The sequence below is a fragment of the Nerophis ophidion genome, linkage group LG16 (genome assembly GCF_033978795.1).
Source record: "Nerophis ophidion isolate RoL-2023_Sa linkage group LG16, RoL_Noph_v1.0, whole genome shotgun sequence".
NCBI lineage: Eukaryota > Metazoa > Chordata > Actinopteri > Syngnathiformes > Syngnathidae > Nerophis > Nerophis ophidion.
In genome coordinates, this window is record NC_084626.1 from 20,981,676 (window position 1) to 20,996,897 (window position 15,222).

Below are 15,222 nucleotides of genomic sequence, written 5' to 3' on the forward strand. Positions count from 1 at the left end.
AACGAACCACAGCTCCACTAGTGTCGGTAATACTCATGCAGCCCAAAATCATGATGCTGATGACACAATTATCTGACAACATTTTTGAATTATACAGTCCAGAAATACAATTAAACACATGTCAAATGTTCTTTTCAGATTAAACCCATTGAACTCAATGATGGCAACCAAACTAAACTTTGAAGAAAGGAAATTAATGCTAAAATGCTACTAGAAGCATGACAATGCAGTTGAAGTGCAAAGACCATTTAGGGGGGGATTTCAGCAAGAATCACCATCACTCGAATTTCAGACAAGTTTGAAGCTTATGGAACTAATCAGAACGTCCACAAGAAGCGTTCCAGAAGACCACGGACATCAACAAGCCCCACAGAGGAAGAAAGAGTACTGGAATAGCAAAGTCCAAAAAAGTCTGTGCGGCAAGCTTGTCATGTGGTAGGGATTTCAAAATCATCTGTCCATGATATTTGTAAATACTTTTGCATTTTGAAAATCATACAATTATAATAAACACCTAGTTTGAAATGATTTAAGTTGTGTATACATTTCTTTGGGTCCCTGTAAATATTGTTTACATAACCTGTGAGTCTTTTTATTCCAAATGAACTCTAAAATGTTATAAAATCTTATTCATGAAAGAAGGACCGAGGGTGTTAGGGCTGGGCGAAAATGAGGACTCAGGTGCAGAAGCGTGACAATTGACTCAGACTTTATTTAATTAGTTTTCTTTGTTATCTCTAGAACAGAGAGATCAAAATAAAGTGGCTACAAAATCTATCTGAGATATATTTGAGGAACAAAAGAATGTAACGAAGGGCATAAGGCAAAAAACAGAAACTCACTCCATAAGGAAGAAAAAGGCAGTAGCAAAATTTCTATACGAATCTAATGGCAAAAACCAACAATCTACAATTATATACAAAAAGAAAATCAATCATGCAAAGGAGTCGAGAAACCAGTAAACTAAAGGCGCTCCAGAAGGAGGAAAAAGGAAAACAAGGCACTATGAACTAGATATAAAAGACTAGCATGAAAAACTTTAGCAACAGAAGATCACTCTCTCAGAGGAAACAAAGAAATCAATAAATAAAGCGAGACAATATTTATCAAACTTGGTACAAGGCTGTGGACAAGGCTGGAGGCACGTAGCGAGACGATATACTCTGGCACAAGACAAGAGGAGGAAGAGACATTTATACACATGAGGGAGGGTGACACAGGTGGGCACAATCAGGCAATCAGGAGAGACATCAGACCAGTGACACAGGAGGAAGGGCAAGTGACCTGAAACGAGAGGGAGAGTTAACCTTTCAAAATAAAACAGGAAATGACAAGACAACATGAAACCAGACAAGACTTCACCCAGGTGTGACAGAGGGAGAAAAAGTTGTGTACAGTGGAACAAATTGGAACATCGCAAAATACATTAATTTTTAACAGAGTTGACATGAGCCACTGTAGATCAATTACGCAAGTACCAGCGATCAAAATCTCCCTGGATTTTGGACAACAGTGGAACACACTTGGCTTTTTAGAGCTCTGCAAGAATATGTGTGACCTGCACGCCCAAGTATGTGAAACTTTGCAAGGCAAATTTAAAGGTAAAATTGTGCAGAGGATATTTCTTAGCATCAGAATTTAGGGAAATATTTTACTTTTGCCCGAGTTGAGTTTGTTGCCAGATACATGTCCAAAAGCTTGGAGAGTACTTAAGGCAGCCGAGACAAAGAAGAAGGAGGTGTCCGAGACATATAGAAAGAAGGCATCTGCTTAGAGAGAACAAGTCATTCACTTGCACATTGTATCTACATATGCCTGTAATAAGCTGGTTGGTTCGAAGCGCTATTGACAGAGGCTCAATGGCAAGAACAAAAAGCAATGGGCTCAGGAGGCAGCCCTGCAGTGTGAAAAAGTAAAGGCAAACATATCCAGATTGAATATTATATATTGAATATAATATCAAGAAATTAACGTAGGAGCTTAATCCGTAAAATAAAACTAAATCTAAAGCTAAATCTTTCCAAGACATGAAACAAATAATTCCACTACACTCAGTTAAATGCCTTTTCAGCATCCATAGATATAGGATAGGATAGGATAGAAGATACTTTTTTTTATATCATATATCACACATATATCACTACCTCTTCATTGTTAAGAACAGGTGCGTCATAGAATATATATTGAAAAGACTAGAAAAGGAGTACCTAGTCCGAATGAACCCGGTTTGACCCGCATTAATAATAGAAGGGAGAATGGAATCCAGACGTAAAGCCAGCAGTTTGGATAATACCTCCAAGTCCACATTTAACAGGCTAATATGGAGATAGGAAGTGCACGACAAATGTTCCTTGACTTTTTTTAAGAGGAAAGAAATTGAAACTTGGATGAGCATTTGCGGGAGGCGACAGATTCCAACGATTAATTGTATATGTCCAATAATAGGAGGGCTAGCTAATACCAACATTGTTTTAGAAATTTGAAAAGATAGCCATTTAGTCCCGGGGATTTTCCGTTTTGTAGTGATAACGCTGCAACTTTTAATTCCGCAGCAGTAATTGGTCTCTCTTACTCTACCGCAGCAGACTAATCAACCGAGGGAATGTCCAAATTGACATCCATCTGCGTTCCCCTCCAAGGTTTCTCATTGTATCCCAGCGGGCTGAGGTTTTTTTTGCCCTGATGTGGGATCTGAGCCGAGGATGTCGTTGTGGCTTGTGCAGCCCTTTGAGACACTTGTGATTTGGTGCTATATAAATAAACTTTGATTGATTGACTTTCAAAAAGTTGTCATCATCAGAGTATGGCGTATAAACAGTTAGAAGTACTACTGGGGTGTTGGAGATGTGGCAAGTGGCAATAATGTACCTCCCGTTGGGGTCAGAAATACTATTCGAGTGTACAAAAAGAACAGATTTATGTAGCAAAATAGCAACGCCCCTCAGTTTGCTTGAAAATAAAACGTGGTAAATCTGTCCTATCCATCCTCTCCTCGGCCTCAAGTGATCAGAAGGTTTAAGATTAGTCGGCTGCAAGAAGATTGCCTTGGCGCCCAGATAGCGGAGATGATGTTACTACTTACTTCGTTTTATAGTATTATTAAGCTTACTACTTGTGTTGTAAGCTAATTCGACTATAATGGTTGTGTGGCGGCGTGGCGGAGATGGAAGACTGCTGTGCCAGGAACTTGAGGGTTCCAGATTAAATTTCAACTTCCGGTATCCTAGTCAGAGTCGTTGTGTCCTTCACCTTTGGTCCTGATGGGTTGCCGTCATTGTGTGAATGATGGAATGTGATGTCTAATGTAAAGAACCTATCAATCCAAGTATAGAACAATGCTATATAAACACAGACCGTTTACCATTTAAAATTGCTGGGAACTTGCATGGCTGCAGTAGTAGCGACCCCAAGATGCAGGAACCAGGTGAACGGAGAGCAGGTAAGATGCGTTTATGTTGTGATCCGATGGTCGGATCATCACCATATTGTTATTTTTGTTCCATTTTTATATCACTCTGGGGTTTGACATACTTAGTTCCTGTTTTGTTCGTTTCCATGGTCACTCATTAGTTTCAGCTGCTACTCTCTTTTCCAGCACACCTGTCTTTACTAATCACCACCTGTTTATAAGCCAGCGTTTTCTGTTCACTGATTGTCGGATCTTAGTTTGTTCACATACATCTGTTTACGACTTGTCTCTCACTCTCGTTTTCGCTAGCTCTCACGCTAAGCTTTATTTTTATTCCTAGCTTTCACGCTAGTTGTTTTGTATTTCCTTTTGGTGCCCTTGTGCTTCGGTTTGTTTGTCCTAGCTTTCCATGCTAGCGCTTTTATTTGCCTTTTCTATTTGTATCAGTATTTTTGTTCATAGCTCCTTTTGTTTAATAAATCCCTTAGTTCTTACCTTTTTGCTGTGTTCTTGCTGACGCATCCACGGAGGACCGAATCCGGCATTACAATGCCACACAAGCGTAACAGTAAGATCCGACCAAAGAATGGTTCCTTCGCGTCTGGCAACCACGAGGACGCCTTCGATGAAGGTACATGGATGGTGTTTCGGGCGATGGAGGCAGAGACTCTCCGATGCAACCCGGATGAAAGTATCATGTGGGGTCCGGATGGAACCCTGATCCCCATCGATGTTTTCCGGTCCGGTGAGTTTCCCTCCCGCAGCGCTCGCGCTCGTCCGCGTAGGCGGAAGCCGCGAACGATGGCTTCGTCCCATGACAGTGACTTTCCCACTCCATGCCTCCCTCCTCATAAACACAGCAACCTACAGTCAGCATACAAGACCCCTACACCATTGTTTGGGGACCCAATAACACACTTTGCTAACAGTTTTACCGACTGGGCAAATTCCCAACTTGTGTCCCGCGCAGATGACGTCATTTCGTCGACTACTCCCGGTAACGCAAACCCGTCCTCCGTTGATGACATCATCAACGAGGATTTTTTTTTGGAAGATTCTCTTTCTCATCCATTTTCAAATGACAATAACATTAATAATAAAATACAGAATTTCCAGGACATTTTTGCTTTTTATTATTCTGGTAAATCCCAACCATCTGCTTTTTCAACTCCACCTGTAAAACCTCATTCCCCGCCCAAGTCCAAGGTTTTTTCTCCCTTTTCAAAGGGACACTCTGGACAATATAGAGGGGAGGAGTCTGCCCGCCTCCAAACCTCCCACCACCCTCCCTTATGGTCAGTCCCTGACCACAGGGAAAGGGTCTGGGATTCCCGTCTGGAGGGGGGGGCTATGGCCTATAGCTGTGTTGCGGAGGTAGCGCAGATGCTACCTGTTCTTAAAACTGTCAAACCGCAACCTCCTATGAGGCCACCCTTACCTGTTTTTCGGCCCGTTAAACCGCTAGCTCCTCCTAGGCCGCCGCCACCTGTATTCCGCTTAGCTCTTCCTCGTAGACCTCCTCCACCTGTGTTTCCCCCGGCCAAGTCTCAACGGCCTTGTAGACCTCCTCCACCTGTTTTTCCCCCGGCCAAGTCTCAACGGCCTTGTAGACCTCCTCCACCTGTGTTTCCCCCGGTCAAATCACGACGACCAAGTAGACCTCCTCCACCGGTGTTCAGACTTGCGAGGTCATTACCTCCAGCACGTCCTCCACCACCGATGTTCGGCACTGTCCCTAACCTGGTTTTTACACCAAAAGTAGACTCTCGCCTGGTTTTCACACCAGAAGAGGTTCCTAACCTGGTTCCCACACCAGCTTCGGTCTCTCGCCTGGTTCACACACCAGCACCGAATCCTAGTCTGGTTCTCACGCCAGCAATTGACTCTTTCCTGGTCCTCGCACCAGCACCTGTTCCTAAGCTGGAACCCACTCCACCACCAGCTCCAAAGCTGGAGTCCACACCAGCTCTTAAGTTGGAACCCACTCCAACACCTGCGTCGACAACTGCGGTTTCCACGCCGACTACTACGCCTTCTTCCACGACGCCGACTACTACGCCTTCTTCCACGACGGCGACGACTACGCCGACCTCCACGACGGCAACGACTACGCCAGACTCCATGACGCCGCCTTCTTCGGCTGCAGCACCTCCTCCTCGGCTGAAGCCAACGCCTCCTCCTCGGCTGAAGCCAGCGCCTCCTCCTCGGCTGAAGCCAGCGCCTGCTCCTCGGCTGAAGCCAGCGCCTGCTCCTCGGCTGAAGCCAGCGCCTGCTCCTCGGCTGAAGCCTGCGCCTGATCCTCGGCTGAAGCCTGCGCCTGATCCTCGGCCGAAGCCTGCGCCTGATCCTCGGCTGAAGCCTGCGCCTGATCTTCGGCTGAAGCCTGCGCCTGATCCTCGGCTGAAGCCTGCGCCTGATCCTCCGCCGGCCTCTGCGCCTGATCCTCCGCCGGCCTCTGCACCTGCTTCGGCTGCAGCCCCCGCACCTTCGTCTGCTGCTGCCAAGCCTCCTCCACGTCTGCCACAGGTGTGGCCTCTGCGAGGTCGTCCGCCTCGCCGTGCACCTCATCCTGCAAGGCGGCCACTGATGTGGCCTTTTCAAGGTCGGCCGCCAAAACTTTTTCGGCAGCGGCGTTCCATCCGCCGCCGCCACATTGCTATTCCTCGGTGGATTCGGGGACACGCGACCTGGCGACCCTCCGCCGTGACCTCCCTCCGCCGTGACCTCCCTCCGCCCTCCCTTCTTCTGCGGATTTTCTTGTTGTGGGGAGGGGGTTCTAGTTTTTCTTTGCATTCTTTGTTGTATTCTTTTTGGACATCTGGTATCCGTCTCTTTTGGGGGGGGATACTGTTGTGATCCGATGGTCGGATCATCACCATATTGTTATTTTTGTTCCATTTTTATATCACTCTGCGGTTTGACATACTTAGTTCCTGTTTTGTTCGTTTCCATGGTCACTCATTTGTTTCAGCTGCTACTCTCTTTTCCAGCACACCTCCATCCATCCATCCATCATCTTCCGCTTATCCGAGGTCGGGTCGCGGGGGCAGCAGCCTAAGCAGGGAAGCCCAGACTTCCCTATCTCCAGCCACTTCGTCTAGCTCTTCCCGGGGGATCCCGAGGCGTTCCCAGGCCAGCCGGGAGACATAGTCTTCCCAACGTGTCCTGGGTCTTCCCCGTGGCCTCCTACCAGCTGGACGTGCCCTAAACACCTCCCTAGGGAGGCGTTCGGGTGGCATCCTGACCAGATGCCCGAACCACCTCATCTGGCTCCTCTCGATGTGGAGGAGCAGCGGCTTTACGTTGAGCTCCTCCCGGATGGCAGAGCTTCTCACCCTATCTCTAAGGGAGAGCCCCGCCACACGGCGGAGGAAACTCATTTCGGCCGCTTGTACCCGTGATCTTATCCTTTCGGTCATGACCCAAAGCTCATGACCATAGGTGAGGATGGGAACGTAGATCGACCGGTAAATTGAGAGTTTTGCCTTCCGGCTCAGCTCCTTCTTCACCACAACGGATCGATACAACGTCCGCATTACTGAAGACGCCGCACCGATCCGCCTGTCGATCTCACCATCCACTCTTCCCCCACTCGTGAACAAGACTCCTAGGTACTTGAACTCCTCCACTTGGGGCAGGGTCTCCTCCCCAACCCGGAGATGGCACTCCACCCTTTTCCGGGCGAGAACCATGGACTCGGACTTGGAGGTGCTGATTCTCACTCCGGTCGCTTCACACTCGGCTGCGAACCGATCCAGTGAGAGCTGAAGATCCCGGCCAGATGAAGCCATCAGGACTACATCATCTGCAAAAAGCAGAGACCTAATCCCGTGGCCACCAAACCGGAACCCCTCAACGCCTTGGCTGCGCCTAGAAATTCTGTCCATAAAAGTTATGAACAGAATCGGTGACAAAGGACAGCCTTGGCGGAGTCCAACCCTCACTGGAAACGTGTCCGACTTACTGCCGGCAATGCGGACCAAGCTCTGGCACCAATTATACAGGGGAGCGGACTGCCACAATAAGACAGTCCGATACCCCGTACTCTCTGAGCACTCCCCACAGGACTTCCCGAGGGACACGGTCGAATGCCTTCTCCAAGTCCACAAAGCACATGTAGACTGGTTGGGCAAACTCCCATGCACCCTCAAGAACCCTGCCGAGAGTATAGAGCTGGTCCACAGTTCCACGACCAGGACGAAAACCACACTGTTCCTCCTGAATCCGAGGTTCGACTATCCGGCGAAGCCTCCTCTCCAGTACACCTGAATAAACCTTACCGGGGAGGCTGAGGAGTGTGATCCCACGATAGTTGGAACACACCCTCCGGTCCCCCTTCTTAAAGAGAGGGACCACCACCCCGGTCTGCCAATCCAGAGGTACCGCCCCCGATGTCCACGCGATGCTGCAGAGTCTTGTCAACCAAGACAGCCCCACAGCATCCAGAGCCTTAAGGAACTCCGGGCGGATCTCGTCCACCCCTGGGGCCTTGCCGCCGAGGAGCTTTTTAACTACCTCAGCGACCTCAGCCCCAGAAATAGGAGAGTCCACTACAGATTCCCCAGGGACCGCTTCCTCAAAGAAAGACGTGTTGGTGGGATTGAGGAGGTCTTCGAAGTATTCCCTCCACCGATCCACAACATCCGCAGTCGAAGTAAGCAGAACACCATCCGCACCATACACGGTGTTGATAGTGCACTGCTTCCCCTTCCTGAGGCGCCGTATGGTGGTCCAGAATCGCTTCGAAGCCGCCCGGAAGTCGTTTTCCATGGCTTCCCCGAACTCTTCCCATGTCCGAGTTTTTGCCTCCGCGACCGCTAAAGCTGCACACCGCTTGGCCCGTCGGTACCCGTCCACTGCCTCCGGAGTCCTATGAGCCAAAAGAACCCGATAGGACTCCTTCTTCAGCTTGACGGCATCCCTCACTGCTGGTGTCCACCAACGGGTTCTGGGATTACCGCCACGACAGGCACCAACAACCTTGCGGCCACAGCTCCAATCAGCCGCCTCGACAATAGAGGTTCGGAACATGGTCCACTCGGACTCAATGTCCCGCACCTCCCTCGTGACATGTTCAAAGTTCTTCCGGAGGTGGGAATTGAAACTTTGTCTGACAGGAGACTCTGCCAGACGTTCCCAGCAGACCCTCACAATGCGTTTGGGCCTCCCAGGTCTGTCCGGCATCCTCCCCCACCATCGCAGCCAACTCACCACCAGGTGGTGATCGGTAGAAAGCTCCGCCCCTCTCTTCACCCGAGTGTCCAAAACATGAGGCCGCAAATCCGATGACACAACTACAAAGTCGATCATGGAACTGCGGCCTAGGGTGTCCTGGTGCCAAGTGCACATATGGACACCCTTATGTTTGAACATGGTGTTTGTTATGGACAATCCGTGACGAGCACAAAAGTCCAATAACAAAACACCACTCGGGTTTAGATCCGGGCGACCATTCTTCCCAATCACGCCTCTCCAGGTTTCACTGTCGTTGCCAACATGAGCGTTGAAGTCTCCCAGTAGGACAAGGGAATCACCCGGAGGAGCACTTTCCAGTACTCCCTCGAGTGTACCCAAAAAGGGTGGGTATTCTGAACTGCTGTTTGGTGCATAAGCACAAACAACAGTCAGGACCCGTCCCCCCACCCGAAGGCGAAGGGAAGCTACCCTCTCGTCCACTGGGTTGAACTCCAACGTGCAGGCTTTGAGCCGGGAGGCAACGAGAATTGCCACCCCAGCCCGTCGCCTCTCACTGCCGGCAACGCCAGAGTGGAAGAGGGTCCAGTCCCTCTCGAGAGAACTGGTTCCAGAGCCTTTGCTGTGCGTCGAGGTGAGTCCGACTATATCCAGCCGGAACTTCTCTACCTCGCGCAGTAGCTCAGGCTCCTTCCCCCCCAGTGAGGTGACGTTCCACGTCCCAAGAGCTAGCTTCTGTAGCCGAGGATCGGACCGCCAAGTGCCCTGCCTTCGGCTGCCGCCCAGCTCACAATGCCCCCGACCTCTATGGCCCCTCCTATGAGTGGTGAGCCCATTGGAGGGATGACCCACGTTGCCTCTTCGGGCTGTGCCCGGCCGGGCCCCATGGGGACAGGCCCGACCACCAGGCGCTCGCCATCGTGCCCCAACTCCGGGCCTGGCTCCAGAGCGGGGCCCCGGTGACCCACGTCCGGGCGAGGGAAATCTGGGTTCATTTTGTTGTAATTCCATAGAAGTCTTTGAGCTGCTCTTTGTCTGATCACTCACCTAGGACCTGTTTGTCTTGGGAGACCCTACCAGGGGGCATGAAAGCCCCCAGACAACATAGCTCCTAGGATCATTGGGACACGCAAACTCCTCTACCACGATAAGGTAGCAGCTCAGAGAGGAGTCCAGCACACCTGTCTTTACTAATCACCACCTGTTTATAAGCCAGCGTTTTCTGTTCACTGATTGTCGGATCTTAGTTTGTTCACATACATCTGTTTACGACTTGTCTCTCACTCTCGTTTTCGCTAGCTCTCACGCTAAGCTTTATTTTTATTCCTAGCTTTCACGCTAGTTGTTTTGTATTTCCTTTTGTGTGCCCTTGTGCTTCGGTTTGTTTGTCCTAGCTTTCCATGCTAGCGCTTTTATTTGCCTTTTCTATTTGTATCAGTATTTTTGTTCATAGCTCCTTTTGTTTAATAAATCCCTTAGTTCTTACCTTTTTGCTGTGTTCTTGCTGACACATCCACGGAGGACCGAATCCGGCATTACAATGCCACACAAGCGTAACAGTTTAATGTCATAAACAGAATAGGAAACAGTCGTGCATGTAAAGTTATAATCATAAAGTCAATTCTTGATCATTGAGGAGTGTGCGAGGCTTGCATAAATAGGAGCATGCTAACGGCAGCAGGTGTGGACCGGCTGCCAATCACCAGCAGGTGAAGGAAAACATGCAACGCTCAGCGGGGCAAACAGGAAATGGAAACAAAACAAGAGCACTGACAGGAAGAGAATAGGAAACAAGGAAACAAACAGAAATGAAGTGACAGTTCGTCACATAAAATAGTACAACAAAAGGACTCAATACAGACATTGATTTCAACGAACTAGTGTGTCATCACAAATGTCAAACAACCCTGACTGACACACTGGCTGGATGCATTCATGTACTGTCCTCCTTCCCCACATTGCATGTTTTTTTTTTTAAGCATATACCAAGTATATTTGACCTAAATATAGCATTTTCTAGCAACAAAATGTGCAAATGGCTCAGCTCAAGCAACAACTCACAATTTAATTTGTTTCCGATTCTTAGGGTAACAATTTAAAGGCCTACTGAAACCCACTACTACCGACCACGCAGCCTGATAGTTTATATATCAATGATGAAATATTAACATTGCAACACATGCCAATACGGCCTTTTTAGTTTACTAAATTGCAATTTTAAATTTCCCGCGAGTTTCTTGTTGAAAACGTCGCGAAAATGATGACGGGTACGCGTGACGTCACGGACTGTCAGGAAATATTAGCGCTGCACCACTGACGGCTAAAAGTCGTCTGCTTTAATCTCATAATTACACAGTATTTTGGACATCTGTGTTGCTGAATCTTTTGCAATTTATTCATTTAATAATGGAGACTATAAAGAAAAATGTTGTTGGTGGAAAGCGGTGGATTGCAGCTGTCTTTAGCACCGAGACACAGCCGGTGTTTCTTTGTTTGTTGTGAAACAGAGCGGTCAAGCGAACATGTTTTCTCTACGTCAACCAGCATGTTTTTGGATGGGGAAATTGTGATATATATCTTACCGGAGACATCAGTGGATTATTCGTCGTCCTGCAGCAGCTGTCAAAAAAGGTAGCTGTGAGCTTGGCTCCTCGGCTCCTCTCTGAGACACAGCGTGTTCACCGCAGCCATCTGACCTCGAGGTATGACTTTACGATCTTTAAAATCTCACTAGAACACTATTAAAACAATAAGCAGATAAGGAATTTTCCAGAATTATCCTAGTAAATGTGTCTGTATCTGAAACGCTCACACTGCTGCCGCCCAGAGCCGTCACTTTTTTTTTTTTTTTTCTAGTCCTTCACTATCCTATCAATATCCTAATTCACGAATCTTTAGTCCTCGCTCAAATTAATGGGGAAATTGTTGCTTTCTCGGTCCGAATTGCTCTTACTGCTGGTGGCTCCCATTATAAACAATGTGAATATGTCTGGAGCCCTGCAACTCGTGACGTCATGCGCACATACTTCCAGTAAAGGCAGGGCTTTTCTATTAGCGACCAAAAGTAGCAAACTTTATCTTTGATGTTCTCTACTAAATCCTTATTTACAAGGTCGTAAACAGTTTTTTATTTGCAATAACTATTAAAATATTCAATTTATAATTACTAATTCCTACTTTGCTGAAATGTATTTACCACACTCTGGCCCGTAATCTATTAAGTGTTTAACTAAGGTTTATTGTTTGCCTGTTAGTTTTCTTTTTTCTAAATATAAGACGAGTCCACAATCAGACACATTTAATAATCTCTCAATGACCCACCAATAAAGAGTCTGTGACCCACATTTGTGTCCCAAACCACTGCTATACTTATTGGCACCTGTTCAAATAGGTCAAACAGGTTTTACTTGTATAGGGCTTTTCTACCCTGCGATGAGGTGGCGACTTGTCCAGGGTGTACACGCCTTCCGCCTGATTGTAGCTGAGATGGGCACCAGCGCCCCCCGCGACCCCCAAGGGAATAAGCGGTAGAAAATGGATGGATGGAAGGAGGGCTTTTCTCTCTTCAAGGTACTCAAAGCGCTTTGACACTATTTCCCCATTCACCCATTCACACACACATTCACACACTGATGGCACGCTGCCATGCAAGGCCCTAACCACGACCCATCAGGAGCAAGTGTGAAGTGTCTTGCTCAAGGACACATCGGCCGTGACTGGAATGGCGGAAGCAGGAACCCTCAGGTTGTTGGCACGGCTGCTCTTCATTGGGGGCATCACTACTGTACGGTACCAAAAGGGTGGAGCTAAACACATGTTTGACTTGGCCTGATCTTTATCACCTGGTGGCAATCATAGCAAATAAAAATGGCAGCCTACAAAGAAATTACCTTTTAGTTCCAGTATTGCAGCAGTTTTGTCAGAACTGGGCATCATTCCTTTCAGTGCAAAGATTGGCAATGGAGGCAATCCCTGATTACTGAACATTTCATCTGATTGGTCATGTAGAATTTTGTTAATAGGAATGTCTGCATTTGCTTTGTTTCTTTTTATTACCTCCACCAGGAAGTTATATGTTTTTGGGACAGTCATCTCTGATGACCACCAGATACCGAATACAGTAGTACTTCAACTTATAAGGTTAATTGGTTCCTTGGCAGAGGTTGTAACTCAAAACACTCGTATCTTAAATACATGTCTCTCGTGGAAATGAGTTTAAATCAGTTTAATCCATTCTTGGCCCCCCAAAACATCACAATTTGAACATGTAACATGTTTTTCAAAATAAAAACTGATTTTAAGAAAATACCTATTGGAAATATTGTATAAAAAAACAACATAACATAATGTAGAACAAACAGCTACAATAATTTTAACTTGTAGAGTGGACTTTTACTTTTACTCCTTCCAACTGCTTCCCCTTCAAACGACCCGTCAGCAGCTTTGCCATATTTTCATGTATAAATGTCCACTGTTTAGACATTATTTTAGCATCATTGGCTGTGGCTAACGTGCCAAGAATTGATTTACGTGGACCCCGACTTAAACAAATGGAAAAACATATTTGGGTGTTACCATTTAGTGGTCAATTGTACGGAATATGTACTGAACTGTGCAATCTACTAATAAAAGTTTCAATCAATCAATCAAAACTAACTAAGGTTTGTCTGTTAAGTTGGCAACATAACCCCAAAAGTTATGGGCATGTTGCCCGCTTATCGCACTAGGCTCAGCATTGCAGAATTTTGCTAATTTTGCTCAGTGCTTCATTCAACACACCTAAACACTTTTTGTGAGCAGGTGTATTCTAAGAAAATGTTCATATTATGATCCTGAAAGTGGCTCAGTGGCAAAGCTAGTGTCATTTTTTTGTGTGTGTTTTGCTTACCACTCATCATATTAAGGTTTTCTGTGCTAGAAAATTTCAATAATTGAGACGTTGCTCAAACATGAGCAGCTTTGTGCATGTTTCTCACTGTCAGACTGTTATGTTTCTATTTGTTCTTGCTCTGCTGTCACAGACACTGACTATGATTCAGCTGAAGCTTTGTATTGTTAAAAAACGGGATGTCTGCTTTTTTGCTTCTTTCTGTTATTGAAGCGTTGCAAGTTAGAGTCTTTGTTTTCTGTTTCCTGCCTGCTTGCTCAGGGAGGAAGAAAAGTTGTGGAGAATTCAAACCTTTTCTGACAGGCTCCGCTGGTCTGATCCCTCCTTGGGCTCTCATGACTAAAATGTGGAGATAATTTTTCTGTTACATAAGCTTTTTGAAAGAAAAAAAAAACATGCTCCTTGAGTGTGTGAGCATGTTACCTTGTTGACCTGAAGCCTCCTGAGGTAGCGTTGATCACCGTTAATCTTCATGAGCAATGGACCAAAGGTTCATGACTGACGACAAAAAAAGAAAAACTTTTGGTTCTTATTCAAACTGGACTGACTAGACAGGAAGTGGTACCTTTTTTTGAACTTTAAAGTGTGTGGGGCCCCTGGGTCCTACCACTCACCCGTCTTAGTTAGGGCCTGTTGGGTCTAGTCCCCGTGTCTATTGTGGTGGCTCTGTGCAGTGCAAAGTATTTTCTCAGTGCTGCAAGTCGGCCAGCTGCCGGGGTAGTGACCATGTGTGTTGGCGTGTCTGATCTTTTTTTTTTCCCTTCTCTTACCTTAAGGGGAGGATTCAACAGGGCAGTTGCTGGATGTTCCATCTCCATTGTCGGGGTCCCTTCAGGTGGGGTGGGTGGTTCCCGTGGCCCCGTGCTGGGCGGTCTTGCGGGGGCGACTTGGGTGGGGCAGCCCCAACTGTGCTCTCCGGTAGGGGGCGGTCTTCCAGTCTGGCTGTGGGGAGTGTCTGGAACCCTCGGGCCCCGTCCTGGCTTTCTGCCTGCGTGGGTTGTGGTCTGTTGCGCTCTTGGGGGTTGGCTGTCCTCTGCTTCTCCCGTGCCTTGTCCTCTGCCGGGCACGTCTGTCAATGGTCTGCTGCTGGCAAGCAGCACGCTAGGTCCAGTTCTGGGTTATTGTTGCTGGCAAGCCTGACTGCATGGGGCTGGTGGTCCCTTGTTCCCCTGGCACCGCACCTGCTGTTTTGGGTTGTGCTCTCTGGGTGGCAGGGGCCGCACTTTGGCTCCCGCACACACTGAGAGACATATATATTGTACAAAAGCACATACATACTCACATACACACAATTATACACATATATATATATATATATATATACAAAATATATATATATATATATATATATTTTGTATATATATATATATATATATATATATATATATATATATATATATATATATATATATATATATTCATTAATACATACATACATGCACACATTGGTACTTACCCACATACATAGGTAGCTACGCTCCCACATACATACACAAATACAGTACACACACACACACACACACACACACATTCCCTGTTCAAATATACATATATACATACTGCACATAAACAATCACATATGCATACATACAGTCATGCATATCAAATCAAATCAAATCAAATCAATTTTATTTATAAAGCACATTTAAAATTTACCACAGGGGTAGCCAAAGGGCTGTACAATGAACAGGTTAAAAGATAATACGAGGACCGAGCAAACAACACAACACAA

The 15,222-nt window shown here is 46.8% G+C and overlaps 1 long non-coding RNA gene across 1 annotated transcript; it reads right to left on the reverse strand.

Moving 5' to 3' along the window:
* Positions 1-12,673: 12,673 nt before the first annotated feature.
* LOC133535666 (uncharacterized) lies at positions 12,674-14,708 on the reverse strand. Its single transcript, XR_009802281.1, has 4 exons — positions 14,261-14,708; positions 14,056-14,156; positions 13,914-13,988; positions 12,674-13,829 (listed from the first exon to the last, which is right to left on the reverse strand). It is a non-coding gene; the product is annotated as an uncharacterized LOC133535666 (long non-coding RNA).
* Between the last annotated feature and the right edge of the window lie 514 nt (positions 14,709-15,222).